Source organism: Arachis hypogaea, chromosome 3 (assembly GCF_003086295.3).
Source record: "Arachis hypogaea cultivar Tifrunner chromosome 3, arahy.Tifrunner.gnm2.J5K5, whole genome shotgun sequence".
NCBI classification, from domain to species: Eukaryota; Viridiplantae; Streptophyta; class Magnoliopsida; order Fabales; family Fabaceae; genus Arachis; species Arachis hypogaea.
Genome location: NC_092038.1, coordinates 110,482,441 through 110,503,779, shown reverse-complemented (window position 1 = coordinate 110,503,779; position 21,339 = coordinate 110,482,441). Strand labels below are relative to the sequence as shown.

At 39.0% G+C, this 21,339-nt stretch overlaps 1 non-coding gene across 1 annotated transcript; it reads left to right on the top strand.

The window, feature by feature from the left end:
• The first annotated feature begins 2,204 nt into the window (after positions 1-2,204).
• On the top strand, positions 2,205-2,312 carry LOC112792928 (small nucleolar RNA R71). Its single transcript, XR_003197645.1, has one exon. It is a non-coding gene; the product is annotated as a small nucleolar RNA R71 (small nucleolar RNA).
• The last annotated feature ends 19,027 nt before the right edge of the window (positions 2,313-21,339 follow it).

Below are 21,339 nucleotides of genomic sequence, written 5' to 3'. Positions count from 1 at the left end.
GGGGTTTTTGGGGAAGAAGTGTTGAGGTGATTGGTGAATGGGTGAAGAAGAGAGAGAGTGGTGGGGTAGGTGTGGATCCTGTGGGGTCCACAGATCCTGAGGTGTCAAGGGAAAGTCATCACTGCACCAAGTGGCGAGCAAAAATGCTCTCTATGCCAATTCTGGCGTTAAACGCCAGGCTGGTGCCCATTTCTGGTGTTTAACGCCAGCTACTTGCCCTTTCTGGCGTTAAACGCCCAGAATGGTGCCAGACTGGGCGTTAAACGCCCATTTGCTGCCCTTACTGGCGTTTAAACGCCAACAAGGTCTTCCTCCAAGGTGTGCTATTTTTCTTTCTGTTTTTCATTCTGTTTTTGCTTTTTCAATTGATTTTGTGACTTCCCATGATCATCAACCTACAGAAAACATAAAATAACAAAGGAAAATTAGATAAATATAACATTGGGTTGCCTCCCAACAAGCGCTTCTTTAATGTCAGTAGCTTGACAGCGGGCTCTCATGGAGCCTTACAGATACTCAGAGCAATGTTGGAACCTCCCAACACCAATCTTAGAGTTTGAATGTGGGGGTTCAACACCAAACTTAGAAGTTGGTTGTGGTCTCCCAACACCAAACTTAGAGTTTGACTGTGGGGGCTCTTTTTGACTCTGTTTTGAGAGAAGCTCTTCATGCTTCCTCTCCATGGTGACAGAGGGATATCCTTGAGCCTTAAACACAAAGGATTCTTCATTCACTTGAATGATCAATTCTCCTCTGTCCACATCAATCACAGCCTTTGCTGTGCCTAGGAAGGGTCTGCCAAGGATGATGGATTCATCCATGCACGTCCCAGTTTCTAGGACTATGAAATCAACAGGGATGTAATGGTCTTCAATCTTTACCAGAACATCCTCTATAAGCCCATAAGCTTGTTTTCTTGAATTGTCTGCCATCTCTAGTGAGATTCTTGCAGCTTGTACTTCAAAGATCCCTAGCTTTTCCATTACAGAGAGAGGCATGAGGTTTACACTTGACCCTAGGTCACACAAGGCCTTCTTGAAGGTCATGGTGCCTATGGAACAAGGTATTGAGAACTTCCCAGGATCTTGTCTCTTTTGAGGTAGTTTCTGCCTAGACAAGTCATCCAATTCTTTGGTGAGCAAAGGGGGTTCATCCTCCCAAGTCTCATTACCAAATAACTTGTCATTTAGCTTCATGATTGCTCCAAGGTATTTAGCAACTTGCTCTTCAGTGACATACTCATCCTCTTCAGAGGAAGAATACTCATCAGAGCTCATGAATGGCAGAAGTAAATCCAGTGGAATCTCTATGGTCTCTATGTGAGCCTCAGATTCCCATTGTTCCTCATTAGGGAACTCATTGGAGGCCAGTGGACGTCCATTGAGGTCTTTCTCAGTAGCGATCTCTGCCTCTTCCTCCTCTCCAAGTTCGGTCATGTGGGTCATGTTAATGGCCTTGCATTCTCCTTTTGGATTCTTTTCTGTATTGCTTGGAGGAGTACTAGGAGGGAGTTCAGTAATTTTCTTGCTCAGCTGTCCCACTTGTGCCTCCAAGTTTCTAATCGAGGACCTTGTTTCAATCATGAAACTTTGAGTGGTTTTGATTAGATCAGAGACCATGGTTGCTAAGTCAGAGTTGCTCTGGTTAGAATTCTCTGTCTGTTGCTGAGAAGATGATGGAAAAGGCTTGCCATTGCTAAACCTATTTCTTCCACCATTATTGTTGTTGAAACCTTGTTGAGGTCTCTGTTAATCCTTCCATGAGAGATTTGGATGATTCCTCCATGAAGGATTATAGGTGTTTCCATAGGATTCTCTCATGTAATTCACCTCTTCTATTGAAGGATTCTCAGGATCATAAGCTTCTTCTTCAGTTGAAGCGTCCTTAGTACTGCCTGGTGCAGCTTGCATTCCAGACAGACTTTGAGAAATCATATTGGCTTGTTGAGTCAATATTTTGTTCTGAGCCAATATGACATTCAGAGTATCAATCTCAAGAACTCCTTTCTTCTGATTTGTCCCATTGTTCACAGGATTCCTTTTAGAAGTGTACATGAATTAGTTATTTGCAACCATTTCAATTAGTTCTTGAGCTTCTGCAGGCGTCTTCTTCAGATGAAGAGATCATCCAGTAGAACTATCCAAAGACATCTTGGAAAGTTCAAACAGACCATCATAGAAGATACCTATGATGCTCCATTCAGAAAGCATGTCAGACGGGCACTTTCTGATCAATTGTTTGTATCTTTCCCAAGCTTCATAGAGGGATTCACCTTCCTTCTGTCTGAAAGTTTGGACTTCCACTCTAAGCTTACTCAATTTTTGAGGTTGAAAGAACTTTCCCAAGAAGGCATTGACTAGATTTTCCCAAGAGTTCAGGCTTTCTTTAGGTTGTGAGTCCAACCATATCCTAGCTCTGTCTCTTACAGCAAAAGGGAATAGCATAAGTCTGTAGACCTCAGGGTCAACCCCATTAGTCTTGACAGTGTCACAGATTTGCAAGAATTCAGCTAAAAACTGATGAGGATCTTCCAATGGAAGTCCATGGAACTTGCAATTCTGTTGCATCAGAGAAACTAATTGAGGCTTAAGCTCAAAGTTGTTTGCTCCAATGGCAGGGATAAAGATGCTTCTCCCATAGAAGTCGAGAGTAGGTGCAGTAAAGTCACCCAGCACCTTCCTTGCATTGTTGGCATTGTTGTTGTTTTCGGCTGCCATGTCTTCTTCTTGTTTGAAGATTTCTGTTAGGTCCTCTACAGAGAGTTGTGCCTTTGATTCTCTTAGCTTTCGCTTCAAGGTCCTTTCAGGTTCAGGGTCAGCCTCAACAAGAATGCTTTTGTCTTTGCTCCTGCTCATATGAAAGAGAAGAGAACAAGAAAGTATGGAATCCTCTATGTCACAGTATAGAGATTCCTTGAAGTGTCAGAGGAAAAGAAAATAGAAGGAAGAGGTAGAAGAATTCGAACTTATCAAGAAAGATGGAGTTCAAATTATGCATTAAGGAGAAGTGTTAGTCCATAAATAGAAGGATGTGAGAAAAGGGGAAGAAATTTTCGAAAATTAAGTAAAAGATTTTAAAAACATTTTGAAAAACACTAATTGATTTTCGAAAACTAAGAGTGGAAAAGAAATCAAGTGATTTTTGAAAAAGATTTTGAAATTAGAAATCAAAAAGGTATGATTGAAAACTATTTTGAAAAAGATGTGAGAAAAATATATGATTGAAAAGATATAGTTTTAAAAAGATATGGTTGAGAAGATATGATTTGAAAAATAATTTAAAAAGATTTGATTTTAAAAATTAATGACTTGGCTAACAAGAAAAGATATGATTCAAACATTAAACCTTTCTCAACAGAAAAGGCAACATACTTGAAATGTTGAATCAAATCATTAATTGATAGCAAGTATTTTTTAAAATGGAAAAAAATGATTTTGAAAAAGATTTGATTGAAAAGATTTGATTTGAAAAAGATTTGATTTTAAAAAAATTTTGAAAACTTGAAAAAAATTTGAATTAAAAACAAAATCTTCCCTCTTGTGCCATCCTGGCATTAAACGCCCAGAATGGTATCCATTCTGGCGTTTAACGCCCAAAACACTACCCTTTTGGGCGTTAAACGCCCAACCAGGCACCCTGGCTGGTGTTTAAACGCCAGTTTTTCTTCTTCACTGGGTGTTTTGAACGCCCAGCCTTTTTCTGTGTAATTCCTCTGCTGTATGTTCTGAATCTTCAATTCTCTGTATTTTTGACTTGAAAAGACACAAATTAAAAAAAATTGGATTTTTAATAATCAAAATGTAACTAAAATCAAATAACAATGCATGCAAGACACCAAACTTAGCAGTTTGTATACCATTGACACTAACAAAATGAGAATGCATATGAAAAACAACAAAACACTCAAGACAAGAGAATTTAAAGATCAAAACAAGGAAATCATCAAGAACAACTTGAAGATTAATAAAGACACATGCATGAATGCAAGAAAAATAGAAACATGCAATTGACACCAAACTTAAAATGAGACACTAGACTCAACAAGAAACATAAAATATTTTTTTATTTTTATGATTTTGTAATTTTTTTGGATTTTTTGAAAATTAAGTGGAAAAGAAAATAAAGATATCAAAATTCTTAATGAGAATTCCAGGAATCATGCAATGTTAGTCTAAAGCTTCAGTCTAAAGGAATTAGACATGGCTAGCCAAGCTTCAGCAAGACATTGCATTCAAGAGCTAAATTGATGAAAATCAATAAGCTTTGGTGATGATAAGAACATCACCTTGAAACACTAGAATTCATTCTTAAGAACTCTGAAGAAAAATACCTAATCTAAGCAACAAGATGAACCGTCAGTTGTCCAAACTCAACAATCCCCGGCAACGGCGCCAAAAACATGGTGCACGAAATTGTGATCATCAATGGCGCCATCAACATGGTACGCTCAATTACAATCTAAATTCTTTATCACAACTTCTCACAACTAACTAGCAAGTGCACTGGGTCGTCCAAGTAATAAACCTTACGCGAGTAAGGGTCGATCCCACGGAGATTGTTGGTATGAAGCAAGCTATGGTCACCTTGTAAATCTTAGTCAGGCAGATTCAAATGGTTATGGATGATATATGAATAAAGCATAAAATAAAGATAGAGATACTTATGTAATTCATTGGTGAGAACTTCAGATAAGCGAATGGAGATGCTTTGTCCCTTCCGTCTCTCTGCTTTCCTACTGTTTTCATCCAATCCTTCTTACTCCTTTCCATGGCAAGCTGTATGTTGGGCATCACCGTTGTCAGTGGCTACAATCCCGTCCTCTCAGTGAAAATGTTCAACGCACCCTGTCACGGCACGGCTAATCATCTGTCGGTTCTCAATCAGGTTGGAATAGAATCCATTGATTCTTTTGCGTCTGTCACTAACGCCCAGCCTTCAGAAGTTTGAAGCTCGTCACAGTCATTCAATTATTGAATCCTACTCAGAATACCACAGACAAGGTTTAGACCTTCCGGATTCTCTTGAATGCCACCATCAATTCTAGCTTATACCACGAAGATTCCGATCAAGGGATCCAAGAGATAAACATTCAAGCCTTGTTTGCTTGTAGAACAGAAGTGGTTGTCAGGCACTCGTTCATAAGTGAGAATGATGATGAGTGTCACATAATCATCACATTCATCATGTTCTTGGGTGCAAATGAATATCTTAGAACAAGAATAAGCTGAATTGAATAGAAGAACAATAGTAATTGCGTTAATACTCGAGGTACAGCAGAGCTCCACACCTTAATCTATGGTGTGTAGAAACTCCACCGTTGAAAATACATAAGTGATAATAGTGATCATTGGCTTCAGCCCCAGAGAGGGAACCAGAAGAACCAAGATGAAAATACAATAGTAAAAGGTCCTATTTGTAGAGAACTAGTAGCCTAGGGTTTACAGAAATGAGTAAATTACATAAAAAATCCACTCCCGGGCCCACTTGGTGTGTGCTTGGGCTGAGCATTGAAGCTTTCATGTGTAGAGACTTTTCTTGGAGTTAAACGCCAGCTTTTGTGCCAGTTTGGGCGTTTAACTCCCATTCTTGTGCCAGTTCCGGCGTTTAACGCCGGGTAGTTTTGAGCTGATTTAGAACGCCAGTTTGGGGCATCAAATCTCGGGCAAAGTATGAACTATTATACATTGCTGGAAAGCCCAGGACGTCTACTTTCTAACACCGTTGAGATCGCGCCAATTGGGCATCTGTAGCTCCAAGAAATCTACTTCGAGTGCAGGGAGGTCAGAATCCAACAGCATCTACAGTCCTTTTCAGCCTTTGAATCAGATTTTTGCTCAGGTCCCTCAATTTCAGCCAGAAAATACCTGAAATCATAGAAAAACACACAAACTCATAGTAAAGTCCAGAAAAGTGAATTTTAACTAAAAACTAATAAAAATATACTAAAAACTAACTAAAACATACTAAAAACATACTAAAAATAATGCCAAAAAGCGTATGAATTATCCGCTCATCAAGTACCAAGTAAATAGGCTCGGAATTTATCCAGAGCAAAAACAATAGAAAGAAGCTCTTTCTCAGTAGTGGTGTAGTTAGACTGAGCAGTGTCTAAAGTCTTAGACACATAAACAATGACAAAAGGATCTTTACCTTCACGTTTAGCCAGTGCTGCTCCTACTGCATGATTGGAAGCATCGTACATGATTTCAAATGGCTGGCTCCAGTCAGGTCCTCTCACAATTGGAGCTTGAGTCAGGGCGGTCTTCAGCTTATCAAACGCTTGTTTGCAATCCTCACTGAACTCGAACTCGATCTCTTTCTGCAGTAGCCTGGATAGTGGAAGTGCTACCTTACTAAAGTCCTTAATGAATCTCCGGTAAAAACCTGCATGGCCAAGGAACGAACGGACTTCCCTTACAGAGGAGGGGTAAGGTAAAATATAAATAACATCCACCTTTGCTGGATCTATAGAAATGCCAGTATTAGACACAACATGTCCTAGTACAATCCCTTGTCTTACCATAAAGTGACATTTTTCAAAATTCAATACAAGGTTTGTACTGACACATCTGTCTAGTACTCTAGATAAACTATCCAAGCAAAGGCTAAAGGAATCACCATAAACGCTAAAATCATCCATAAAAACCTCCATACAGTCCTCAAGAAGGTCAGAGAAAAAACTCATCATGCACCTTTGGAAAGTAGCTGGTGCATTGTACAAGCCAAAGGGCATTCACTTATAGGCATAAGTCCCAAAAGGACATGTAAAAGTAGTCTTTTCCTGATCTTCAGGGGCTATATGAATCTGGAAATAGTCTGTGTAACCATCTAAAAAGCAATAATGTGATTTACCTGACAGGCGATCCAACATTTGATCAATGAATGAAAGAGGGTAGTGATCCTTACGAGTGACTTGGTTGAGACGCCTGTAATCAATGCAAACCCTCCAGGCGTTCTGTACTTTGGTTGCTATGAGTTCTCCATGCTCATTCTTCACTGTAGTGACTCCAGACTTCTTGGGCACCACTTGTACTGGGCTCACCCATTCACTGTTTGAGATGGGGTAGATGATATCTGCCTCTAGTAGTCTGGTCACTTCCTTCTTGACAACCTCTAAGATAGTGGGTTCAGTCTTCTTTGGGGTTGACGAACGGGTCTTGCTCCTTCTTCTAAAAATATTCTGTGCTCACAAACTTGAGGGTTGATGCCTACTATGTCTGCCAAACTCCACCCAATTGCCTTCTTGTGCCTCCTTAGCACACTAAGTAACTGCTCTTCCTGTTGAGAAGTAAGGTCCCGTGCAATGATAACTGGAAACTTCTACTTGTCCTCGAGGTAAGCATATTTAAGGTGTGGAGGGAGGGGTTTCAATTATAATTTCTGCTCATGGTCAGGCTTTGGATTGTCTGGAGCTGGTGGTAGTGGTAAAGTACTTTCATTGTCCTCAGAAAGTGTCCCCACACTCGGACCTTGTCCTATGTACTTCTCTTCAAACTCCTCCTAGTGAACTTCAGCTATGGTTTCATCTATGATGTCACACTAGAGGATAGAATGATCTTCTGGAGGGTGCTTCATAACTCCATTCAGATTGAAGCTTACTACTCGGCCGTCTATCTCAAAAGAGTCCGTTCTTGAAAAAGCATCCAATTTGAACTTCGAGGTCTTCAAGAAAGGTCTTTCGAGTAGGATTGATGATGGCTTCTTTGAGTCATTTTGGGGTATCTCCAGGATATAAAAATCAATGGGGAACGTGAGTCCCTTAATACCCACTAATACATCTTCAGCAACTCCAGCCACTGTAATAATGCTTTTATCTGCTAACACAAAATGGGCTGCCGACCTTTTTAAGGGAGGGAGCCTCAAAACATCATATATAGACAAAGGCATTATACTAACACATGCTCCTAAATCACACATGCAGTCAGAAAATATCACACCTCCAATGGTACAGTTAACCATGCATGGGCTTGGGTCACTACATTTTTCAGGTATATTTCCCATTAAAGCAGATATAGAACTACCTAAAGGAATAGTTTCTAATTTATTAATTTTGTCTTTATGTATGCATAAATCCTTTAGAAACTTTGCGTATTTAGGTACCTGTTGAATAACATCAAAAAGGGGAACAGTTACCTCAACCTTTTTGAATATCTCTACCATTTTGGGATCAAGTTCCAACCGCTTCCTGGGCTTCCTTGCAAGTTGTGGAAATGGAATAGGAATGGTATTTTCTACAGTGTCTGTGCCCTTTGGTGCTTCTTCCTGTGATTGAGCTTATTCTTCTCTAGCCATGTCCTGTATATTCTTTTCCTCCTCGACATCTTCTATTTCCACTACCTCTTCAGCTGAGGCATGTTTTGATGGGTTTGGCTCTTCCTGATTCCTCTCTTGCAATGTGGTTCCAGACCTTAGGGTGATGGCATTAATGCCACCCTTTGGATTGGGTAATGGTTGAGAAGGGAGTCCACCAGAGCTTGAAGACTGGTTGTTGGAGTTGGTCAGTGATCCAATCTATGAGACAAGGGCTTGCATAGTAGAGTTCAGACCATTCAAAGTAGCAGTAAGGTTGTTTTCCATGGCCTGTTGTCTCCGATCAATAGATTGTAGTAACTCATCATTAAGAGATGAAGAGGGATAAGTGATCTGAGAGGTCTGCTGAGATGCTTGAGGCTGTCTTAGATGAGGTGCTCTATAGGCCTGATTCTGATTCTGCTGCCTAAAGTTGTTATTATTATTCCACCTCTGGTTTCCATTGTTATCTCTGCCTCCTCTGTTATGATTGTCCCTCCAACCTTGGTTGGAGTTATCCTGCCATCCATGGTTGTAGCTGCCACCTTGATTGTACCCTTGGTTGGGGCGGTCATAGAAGTTGTGAGTGACTGCCACAGTGTGGTCTTCCGGTTGGAGTTGTAGACACTTATCAATGTAATGACTGTAATCTGCACAGATTCTACATACTCTTTGTGGAACCAACTGTTGGCTGTGCTGTGATGGAGAAGGCTGAACTTGCTGAGCTTGTTGTTGACTTAGTTGCATTTGCTTCAGTAAGTTGGTCATTTCACATAAGCTCTGAGTTATAGCAGCAGTCTCTTTGCTAGTGGATACCTCTGAAACAGCTCTTGATTGACTTTGTTTCTGCCTGTGATTCCTAGTAGATTCAGCTAAGTCGCTGATCAATTGCCATGCTTCTTCCGTAGTCTTGTACTTTTTCATAGACCCATTGCTAGCACCTTCCAATGTGGTTCTATCTTGAGATTTCATGCCCTGTGTAAAGTAGCCGAGCAACACTATCTTGTCAATCATATGGTGGGGACATGCTTCTAGAAGATTATTGAAGCGTTCCAAGTATTCATAGAGAGTCTCAGATTCATCCTGAACGATCATGGACATATCTTTCCTCAGTTTATCGGCAACCTCAGCTGGAAAGAATTTCTCCAAAAATTCTCTTCTAAGCGTATCCCAATTGGAAACAGTTGTTCCAGGTTGAGTGTAGTACCATTCTCTTGCTTTCCCCTCAAGAGAAAATGGGAAGCTTTTAGCAGAATAAAAGTTTCGTCAGTACCATCACGCTTAACAGTAGAGCAAACTGTTTGAAAATCCCTAAGGTGCTTGATAGGCTCTTGAGCAGGTAAGCCATGAAACTTGGGCTTCAAGTTGAGTAGTGAAGACTTTATTTTAAAATCCACAGCCACTACTGGGTGGTGTGCCTGGAATGGTTGTAGTGTAAAATCAGGGGCTCCTTCCTCCTGGATAGTGACTCTCCTAGGTGCTGCCATGTCACTTGCACATAAATCAACTGGATCAGTAGAGAGGGAGCTTGTTTCTTCCTTAGATGACGTTTCAGGTTCATCCTCAGAGAGGACTAGCCGACGCCGAGCTTGCCTTATACGTGAAATAGTTCTTTCAATCTCAGGGTCAAATACTGGCAAGCTTGGATCAGGAAGTGAACGCGTCATTTAACGAAAGAAACATGCATCTCATAGTAATAAAATAAAAAGAAAAATTACAATTAAATAAATTTCAATCAATAAATTAGCACACTATTGCAACTCCCCGGCAACGGCGCCAAAAATTGACGTGGCAGAAATTGGCGAGTTAAGAAATTATTATAAGAGATACGTTGCAAGTACAGTCTTTAACCAGCCGAAAATCCGTTTATCAATTTAGAAGGGTTGTCACAATATTGAAATTAAAATACTGGGAGTATGAATCCCAGGTTGTCTCCCAACGAGTTGCAGAAAGATGTGCTATTTTATTAATCAGGTATTTTCAAAAATGGTTGAGTTGATAAACAGGAAATTAAATCAGAAAAATTAGATAATTTAAATAAAAGCCTTGACTGGGAGTATATTAGTTGAAAGCCCTATTCTTGTTGAAGTACTCTCAAGATTAATTGATAATTGAAGATTGCTCTGCATAGTTATCCTTTACTAGGTAAGAGAAAGTCAAGCAAGTTGGAAAGTTATTTCTAGCCACAAGTCCTAATCCTCTCCCTTGGAAAGGACTAGTGTCAATGACTGGAGGGTGATCCAACAATAAACCCAATTACAATTTCTCTCTTGAGTAATTCAACTCGAGGTTTCCTTTTAATCATCTCCCAATCAAGTTATGGAACTACTCACTCATCATAATTATAGACTTCACAGAATGAATGGGAAAAATAAAAGAAGACATAATAAAAATAGTGAAAGGGATTAATTAAAAATAAAAATAGTTCTATATTAATAACTTGTGAAAATAATCCAATGTCAACTCTGGAGGAATTAAGAATATGGAAGAATAAATGAAAAGTAAATAAAAAAAACTATAGTAACTAGTACCGGAGGTAGACTCTTCTCCAAAGCTAAAGCCAAAATCTTCAAAATCCTAATTATGAATGTTCAAGTGAGAAAACCTAGGGGAGGAGTAAATTCAGATCTAAAAACTAAAAATTATGTGGAATGAATTGTTATTCTGTCTCTGCATGTTTCCTGGCTCTAATCTATGTTTCTGGGTCAAAAACTGAGTTGAAATCCGGCCCAAAAACTCTGCCAACGACTTCTGAAATTCTGCAGATCGCGCACGTCACGCGGCCGCGTCGTCCACGCGTTCGCGTCACTCAGCGTTTCTCGTACCACGCGTGCACGTCGTCCACACATTCGCGTCATTCGTGCAGCTTCCAATCCGCGCGGTTACGTCAGGCACGCGAGCGCCTCATGTGATTTCTCCTGTTTCGCGCGGTCGCGTCATCCATGCGACCGCGTGACTTCTCGCTGGTCATCCCCTCAATTCTTTGTGTTCCTTCAATTTTTGCATGCTTCCTCTACATTCCTTACGCTATTCCTGCCCTATAAAGCCTGAAACACTTAACACACAGATCACGGCATCGAATGGTACAAAGGAAGATAAAAATATATAACTAAAAGATCTTTAGGAAGAAAGTTATCAATCATAGAATATTTTTAGGAAGGAATTGTAAATACATGCAAATCATATGAATAAGTGGGCAAAGACTTGATAAAACCACACAATCAAACATAATATGAATCATAAAATAGTGGTTTATCAACTGGCTTCGAGTTTTAGGAGTTTGCCTTCCAATTCCCGGCGTCGCCTTATTTCCCTTTGTAGGTCTTTCCAAACTTCTCGCTGATGTTGGGCTTCTTTCTCAAGTTATTTTAAACGATCTTGAAGCGTCTCAAGGGCTCCCGGGTTTGGTGAATTCTTGTCTCCATTAGGTTGTGGGATATCTTTTGGTGTGGTATCCGCGTTTTTGTGCGGCGTTCTATCTTCTAGATCCGAATCGTGGTCATTGTCATGGTCGTCCGCCATGGTGGTAGGATGACTTTCAGGTTCCCCGGCAATGGTGCCAATGTTTCGAGGGTTACCTAAAACTGTAGGTCGATCTCGGACGAGATCTTCTGTACTGGTCGGCGCTGTGGAGTCCGACTTGATAATGGTGGCTGGAGCCGCCGTGTCCGGCTTGTTGGACTTGGTGATGGTGTTGATCCTTCATCCCCGGAGTGTGGTGGTACCTGCAAGGGACTCCGATGCTTAAGTTAGCAAGGGTATTAAGCAGGTTTTTAGTAGAATCAGAGTATGAGTTATACCTGAGTGCTCCAATGTAATTATAATGGTGTAGAGCAACCTTCTTAGATAAGATAAGTTAGTTATCTTATCTTATCTTTATCTTTCAAGTGAGGTCATCTTATCTTCAAGGGAACCGCCCTTCTCTCTGTAGGCTTGGGCTGCCTTAGGTTTTGGGGCACGGTCCTCTATTTGGGCCCTTTTTGGGCTTTTTTGGTGATTTGGCGAGCTCTTTGAGAAGAGGTTGGATAGCCTGACCTGAAGAGGTTGGTCGCCTTGTCGCTAATCATCCCGGGTCGGTCAGCTCGACCCAGGGTATGAATAATTCCCCCACTCTGCAGCCTCTAATATGTGTTTTCGAGCTTGAAACTGGGCCAAAAATAGCCCAAAAATTGATCCCAGCGATTTTTGATACGTCCAGCACCTGGCTCTGTCACGCGTACGCGTCGCCCACGCCTACGCGTCACTGAACTTTCGCAAGGTCACATGTGCGCGTCATCTAACTACATGGCAACTATGGCAAATTGCATATCATTTTGAAGCCCCATATGTTCGCTTTCCAACACAACTGAAATTGCCTCATTCGGACCCTTGTAGCTCAAGTTATGGTCGATTTAGTACGAAGAGGTCAGGGTTGACAGCTTATCAATTCCTTCAATTTCTTGTATTCCTTCCATTTTTGCATGCCTCCTTTCCATCCTCTAAGCCATTCCTGCCCTATAAACCCTGAAATCACTTAACACACATTACACGTATCAAGGCATCGAATGGTAATAAGAGAGGATTAAAATTAGCAAATTTAGGGCCAAAGAAGCATGTTTTCAATCATAGCATAAAATTAGGAAGGAAAATGTAAAACATGCAAATTTAATGAATAAGTGTGAGAATAATGGATAAAATCCACTAAATTAAGCACAAGATAAACCGTAAAATAGCGGTTTTTCAATACCCTAACCACCTGCCTCTGCCGAAGCAAACGAACCAAGGGTGTACTCGTCAACAACCTCCTGTGTCGGCACATTCAAGTCAAGACCACTTAGAACATCTATTGGCACATTGAGACAACCTCGATCGATCTCAAGATGCAGATTGATACAACCACTCGCTTGACTATCAGGTGTGGCGTGAGCTGACGTGTGGTTGAGATGGTTGCTGTGATGGCTCGGATGTGTTGAGATCCGAATCAAGACCAGCAGCACCAGCAATCTTTTGACGAGTTTGATCATCTTCTAATATATTTGTCTATGGTGATAATGGGGAAAGTTTGTGTACAAATACCCGTGGTGGATCTGCTGCCTATGATGACTCTTCTAGCTGTGGTGCTGATTGTAATGCGAGCTGGCTATCATAGCTAAGATAGCTATGGGTGGTGATAAGAAAATGGCTGAAATATTGCATAATGTTGTGGCAGCTACGGTGGCTATTGTGGTGGCGGCTGGGGTGGCCACTGAGGTGGTTACTGAGGAATGACATCGGACAACCTCAGCCACATCCCGAATAAACCCAGGCACCAACTCTGGTAATCAGCAGACGATTTGAAGTCAGCAATTGGCTACAGATGCCTCTCTTGCAATCGACTGTTGCGGTAATTTGCCCATTTTTGTATCCATTGGTCATATATCCTGCTCCAATCATGGCACTATACTCCGCGAAGTGTGAAGCAATGTGGATCAACTGCGATAACTTGTGAAGGCATATGGGAGATTGTGGATACCCGTACTAGGTATTTATGTCATTTCATATTCGCGGGTATTATACGGATACCCATAGGGAGAGTACCTCTTCCCCTACCCCGCCCCATTTATTTGATGGGTACCCCTACCCGAGGGGAAAAATTGCCTCACATATCTGCTCTTTGGCGGGTAAATCCCCACGGATACCTGGTGCAAAATTTACAATCCACAACTTACCGGCAAGTGCACTAAGTCGTATCAAGTAATATACTCATGTGCGTGAGTATCGATCCTACGAGGATTAACGGATTAAGCAAACAATAGTCAATTGATTATTCTAGTCAAATAATCAAAATTTAAGGTTTTAATAGCAAATAACATAAAAACAGAGAATTAAATAAAAATAAACTAAAAATGCTTACGAAAATAATATGATAAAGATAGTTAAGGTGTGAAAGATATTTAAATTTATGGATTTAACATTCAATGTCAACTACATCGATCATGCAAAGATTATGTTTATGACAAATTCCAAGTGATTAAATTCCTATTCCTAGGCAATCCAATCTTCTCTAATGCAACCAACCGTCAATTCCTTGATCACTCAATTGCACTAGAGGGTGAAGTTCAAATTCCAATTAATAAGGCACACAACCCTAAGAATCTAAAAGCATAATGCAGTTATATGTCACGTACCACATTAAGTCCATATAATTAGAAATTGTGAGAGATTTGTTTCAAGTTTAATTCTAGTGATATAACTTTTCTAAGACTCAAATAGAATTCAAGTTGAATTAGAGTTATTTTCCAATAATCACTAATCCTAGGATGAAGAACAAAACCAATTCTTAAAGAAAAATCACTGCATTAATCAAGAGTAAAAGAACAAATAATTATTAATCCATCAAAGTAAATAAAGCTCTTAACCTTAACAATAGAGGATTAGTTGTCCATAGAGTAGAAAATTGAAATCCTCATCTAATTTAAAACCTAAAACTAATGAATGAGAGAACGGAAGAGAGAGTAAGTCGTCCCCCTCCTGATGTCCGTGGACTAGGACTCCTTAAAAACCCCTAGAATTTAAATTCAAACTAAAATAAAACAAAATCTAATCTAATCAAATCAAATCTTTTCTTAATGACTCTTTGACTAACTAATGATCTTCCATGTAATTTAAGTTTGGTCTCTTCAAATCTTCATTAATTACGAAGATTTCTCGGGTCCGGGGATGTTATAGATGTTCGGAGCCACTTTGGTGGCGTTTGGCACCACTTCTTACGCAATTCTATACTTTCTTGCTGCCTGCCTGGCACTAAACGCCGGAGGAGTGGCGTTTAGTATCAGGAGTCCCAAGAAGAATTCATGTTGAACGCGGTTTGAGGCTAAATGCCAATATTGCAGCGTTTAGTGCTACGATGCCAGAGAAAAGGTATAAACTATTATATATCATTGAAAAGCTCCAGAAGTTGGCTTTTTAATGCCACTTGAACCGTGTCAATTGGATCTTTGTAGCTCAAGTTATTCTTGTTGGAGTGTGAAGAGGTCAGGGTTGACAATATCCACAAATTCTATTTGCACTTGTCTTCAATTCTTGGTTCCTTCTTGTTCTTTTGCTTTTCTTTTCCTAATATTTCCCTACAAGAATCATGAAACCAAGGAAATCAAAGTACTAATAGAATAGCCTTGAAAATCATATAATTATTAAGCAAAAGTCACAACTTTTCTATAAGAAATGCTAATGAAAACTACTTAAGATGCTCACGCATCACAACACCAAACTTAAGTTCTTGCTTGTACTCAAGCTAGCAAAGAATCACGGATTAGTCATCAAAATTTTCAACCTTAAAATACAAGGGTGAATGGTTGCAATCCAAATGAGTTTAGTTATCCATTTCATTTTTGCACAATTCAACATAATTGGTTATAATCTTTCAAGGCCTCTGTCTGGATTATATTATAGAATCTTTCCTTGAATCATCATCTTGAAGCAAGCTTATTTACTTTCTTTTCACAGTTTATTTTCATTGGGAGCTTTGCACCTTGAGGCTAGCCGTGACTTTAAATATTTTGTCTCAAGCTTTGCTTGACACAAAAACACCACAAGCATATAATTGGGGAGCTCTTTGAGCTTACCATGCCCTTTTAACATTTCTAATCATTGGTACTCAGAGCCTTTAGATTTCTCCTTTTTTGGCCGTGACTCTAAATGGGTTATTTTCAAAATTTTTTTGCTTGATACATAAGCACCACAAGCACTTAACTAGGATGCTCTTTGAGCTTATTTTTCTTTCAGTATCCTTAGTCAGTGGTACTCAGAGCCTTTGGATTCTCTTTCAATCCCTTTTCTTTTTTTCATTACATGTTACTCCTTCAAGGCTTTATCAAGTGTAAATATCCCATAAAAGTCCTCTAGACTAAGGCCTCAAGCCATTTGGCTCAGCTTGTGTTGAACATTCTTAGTTAGTTTGACCTTCCAAATTCACATTGTCATGCTCTTTGTGATCAATACCTTTTTCTTTTTATTATTTCTTGGTATATAATCCTTCCCACATTTAGGATCAAGCACAATTATAATTATCATGTTGTGATGGACAAGTAATGATATGCACTTGACTAATAGGAATTCTAAATGAATTATATAAGATAGAACAAGATAACATACGCATATAATTAAAAAGGAAGGAAGCGATTAGAAGTCAACAACCTTAGTTCTCATTGCTAGCCACTTTATCATCTTCCTTTTCATCATCCTTTTAGGTTATGTAGAGCATAGCCTCCAACACCAAACTTAGAATGGTTACTTGTCCTCAAGCAACAAAGAAAAATAGTGATGATAAAAATAGGAATAATCATAATTATCTAGTGGAAACAAGGAAGTAAGGCAGAAACTCATTCAAATAAAACAAACAAAAATTAAAAATAAGTAAAGGCAAAATAAAGCAAAATAAATATGTTGATAATGTAATGGTAAGGGGGGAATGGACCTTGCATGAGTGAAGTGTGGCAACACCAAACTTGGTGTGAGAATACAAAACTTAGTATGATATAATCAATGAAAGGTTGGGCTGAGTACCCAGTGAAATACAAGCATCATGTTGGTGTAGCAACACCAAACTTAATCCATGAAATACATATGCAACATGAAACAAAGCAAAAAAAATAAAATGAAAAGAGATTACCTAACGTTGGGTTGCCTGCTAACAAGTGCTTCTTTAATCTCACTACCTTGACGATTGGTTCTTGAATTTTCTTCCTCTTCTTCCAGTTAGTTAAGAGAAATGACTTTAGTGGATCTAAGGAGAAAAATGATACCCACCAAAAAGCAACTCCTACATAACTCTCTGATTTACTAGGACCAAAGAAAGCATATTCAAGTGTTGGGAGAAAAAACTTCAATTCAAATATGGGTGGTGCATTCAGATTTTTCTTCCTAGAAGCTTGCATGCATGGAGTTGAAAGGACTTGTATGGCTTCCTCTTTAATTATTGGAATATGCAAGCATGGAGTGTGCATGACTTCCTCCCTTATTTATGCATCTTTCTCTTCTTTCATGTGTAAAGGTAGAGAGTTCTCTAATTAACTGGAGTATGAACTCCTTTGATTAACTTTCTCACATTCTTTCGTAGGATCTTGCATTGCTTCTCTTAGGAGGGGGTTTGCTCGTTCCTTTGCTAAATTCTTGGTAATTAACTCCACATGTTTTTCTAAATTTTTTACACTCATTTTTATATCATATATGCAACTTTGAGTAGTATTCCTTAATTCTTTCATGGCAAGCTCAAGAGCTGATGGTTCTTGATATGAATAAGGAGATGATGGTTCTTGATATGAATAAAAAGATGAGGATTCTTGATATGAATAAAAAGATGAGGATCCTTGATATGAATAAAGAGATGGTGGTTCTTGATATGAATAAGGAGATAATAGCTATTGGTATGAATTATGCAACTTTGAGTAGTATTCCTTAATTCTTTCATGGCAAGCTCAAGAGCTGATGGTTCTTGATATGAATAAGGAGATGATGATTCTTGATATGAATAAAAAGATGAGGATCCTTGATATGAATAGAGAGATGGTGGTTCTTGATATGAATAAGGAGATAATGGCTCTGGGTATGAATAGAGAGATAATGGTTCTTGGTATGAGTAAGGAGATGGTGGTTCTTGATAGATGGAATATGGAGCACTGTAGTTTCCTTGGCCTTAACTTTCCCAACCAAATTTCGGATAGTTCTTCCATCCGTAGAAAGAATAGAAAGAAATTTTACTTATTTATTTATTTATTTATTTATTTATGAAGAGAAAAAAGAAAAAAAGAAAAAAGTGTCTAATCTAGGTAATCAATCAACGGATAGTTTGTTAACCATAATTAATCCCTGATAACGGTGCCAAAAACTTGGTGCAAAATTTACAATCCACAACTGACCGGCAAGTGCATCGGGTCGTACCAAGTAATAAACTCAGGTGAGTGAATATCGATCCCACGAAGATTAACGGACTAAGCAAACAATAGTCAATTGATTATTCTAGTCAGACAATCAAAATTTAAGGTTTCAATAGCAAATAACATAAAACCAGAGAATTAAATAAAAACAAACTAAAATTGGTTACGAAAATAATATGATAAAGATAGTTAAGGTGTGAAAGATATTTAAATTTTCGGATTTAACATTCAATGTCAACTACCTCGATCATGCAAAGATTGTGTTTATAGCAAATCCCAAGTGATTAAATTCCTATTCCTAGGCAATCCAATCTCTTTTAATACAACCAACTGTCAATTCCTTGATCACTCAATTGTACTAGAGGGTGAAGTTCAAATTCCAATTTATGAGCCACACAATTCTAAGAACCCAAAAGCATAATGTAGTTATATGTCACGTACCACATTAAGTCCAGATAATTAAGAATTGTGAGAGATTGGTTTCAAGCTGTAATTCTAATGATATAACTTTTTCAAGACTCAAATAGAATTCAAGTTGAATTAGAGTTATTTTCAAATAATCACTAATCTGTAGGATGAAGAACGAAACCAATTCTTAAACATAAATCACTGCATTAATCAATAGTAAAAGAAAAAATAATTACTAATCCATCAAAGTAAATAAAGCTCTTAACCTTAACAATGGAGGATTAGTTGCCCATAGTGTAGAAAATTAAAATCATCATCTAATGTAAAACCTAAAACTAATGAATGAGAGAACGGAAGAGAGAGTGAGTCCTCCCCCTTCTGATGTCTGTGGACTATGACTCCTTAAAAACTGCTAGAATTCAAATTTAAACTAAATCAAAACAAAATCAAATCTAATCAAATCAAATATTTTCTTAATGATTCTTTGACTAACTCATGATCTTCCTTGTAATTTAAGTTTGGTGTCTTCAAATCTTCATTAATTACAAAGATTTTTTGGGTCCGGGGATGTTGTAGGCGTTCGGCGCCACTTTGGTGGTGTTTGGCACCGATTTTTACGTAATTTTGCACTTTCTTGCTGTCTGTCTAGCGTTAAACGCTGGAGGAGTGGCGTTTAATGCCAGGAGTCCTGAGAAGAATTCATGTTGAATGTGGTTTGGAACTAAATGCCAATGTCACAGTGTTTGGCATCTAGCACCGTGATACCAAAGAAAACTTATAGACTATTATATATTTTAGAAAGCTCTGAAAGTTGGATTTCTAATATTGCTAAAACTGCATCAATTGGATTTCTATAGCTCAAGTAATACTCGTTGGAGTGTGAGGAGGTGAGGATTGACAGCATCCACAAATTTTCTTTGCACTTGTCTTCAATTCTTGGTTCCTCCTTGTTCTTTTGCTTATCTTTTCCTAACATTTTCCTACAAGAATAATGAAACCAAGAAAATCAAAGTATTAATAGAATAGCCTTGAAAATATTAATTATTAAGCAAAAGTCAAAACTTTTCGATAAGAAATGCTAATGAAAAGTGCTTAAGATGTTCACAGATCAATACCCTACCCGCGATGGAAAATTTTTATCCCTACACACTACTTACTCTCACTCTCACAAAAAATCACCTTCCTCACTCTCAATCTCACTCAAAAACCTTCTGTTAAATGAAGAAAGTAAGAAACTAAGCAAAGCAACGAAGCATGCAAAGCTCATCCCACTCACCCCATTTTAAAGGCACCAACTCATTAGTATAAGGCAGTTCTTGGAGCATGCTTATTGCGTGCATGGTGACAAGCCGAAATAGTAGTCAACACGCAATATGTGTTGCCCTCCACTTGACATGTGATAAGAAATCACTGATAAAGGTGTCTAGTGGGCGAAATTGTGATCATCAATGGCGCCATCAACATGGTACGCTCAATTGCAATCTCAACTCTTTATCACAACTTCGCACAACTAACCAACAAGTGCACTGGGTCGTCCAAGTAATAAACCTTACACGAGTAAGGGTCGATCCCACGGAGATTGTTGGTATGAAGCAAGCTATGGTCATCTTGTAAATCTCAGTCAGGCGGATTCAAATGGTTATGGAGGATTGATAATTAAAAGATGAATAAAACATAAAATAAGGATAGAGATACTTATGTAATTCATTGGTGAGACTTTCAGATAAGCGTATGGAGATGCTTTGTCCCTTCCGTCTCTCTGCTTTCCTACTGTCTTCATCCAATCCTTCTTACTCCTTTCCATGGCAAGCTGTATGCTGGGCATCACCATTGTCAATGGCTACAGTCCCGTCCTCTCAGTGAAAATGTTCAACACGCTCTGTCACAGCACGGCTATTCATCTATCAGTTCTCGATCATGTCGGAATAGAATCCAGTGATTCTTTTGCGTCTGTCACTAACGCCCAACACTCGCGAGTTTGAAGCTCGTCACAGTCATTCAATCCCTGAATTCTACTCAGAATACCACAGACAAGTTTTAGACCTTCCGGATTCTCAAGAATGGCCGCCAATGGATTCTAGCTTATACCACGAAGATTCTGATTAAAGAATCCAAGAGATACACATTCAAGCCTTGTTTGCATGTAGAACGGAAGAGGTTGTCAGGCACACGTTCATAAGTGAGAATGATGATGAGTGTCACATAATCATCACATTCATCAAGTTCTTGGGTGCGAATGAATATCTTAGAACAAGAATAAGCTGAATTGAATAGAAGAACAATAGTAATTGCATTAATACTCAAGGTACAGCAGAGCTCCACACCTTAATCTATGGTGTGTAGAAACTCTACCGTTGAAAATACATAAGAACAAGGTCTAGGCATGGCCAAGAGGCCAGCCCCAATGATCTAAGAACTAGACGTCCAAAGATGAAAATACAATAGTAAAAGGTCCTATTTATAGAGAACTAGTAGCTTAGAGTTTACAAAAAATGAGTAAATGACATAGAAATCCACTTCCGGGCCCACTTGGTGTGTGCTTAGGCTGAGCATTGAAGCTTTCATATGTAGAGACTTTTCTTGGAGTTAAACGCCAGCTTTTGTGCCAGTTTGGGCGTTTAACGCCCACTTTTGTGCCAGTTCCAGCGTTAAACGCCGGGAATTCTGAAGCTGATTTGGAATGCCGGTTTGGGCTATCAAATCTCAGGAAAAGTATAGACTATTATATATTGCTGGAAAGCCCTAGATG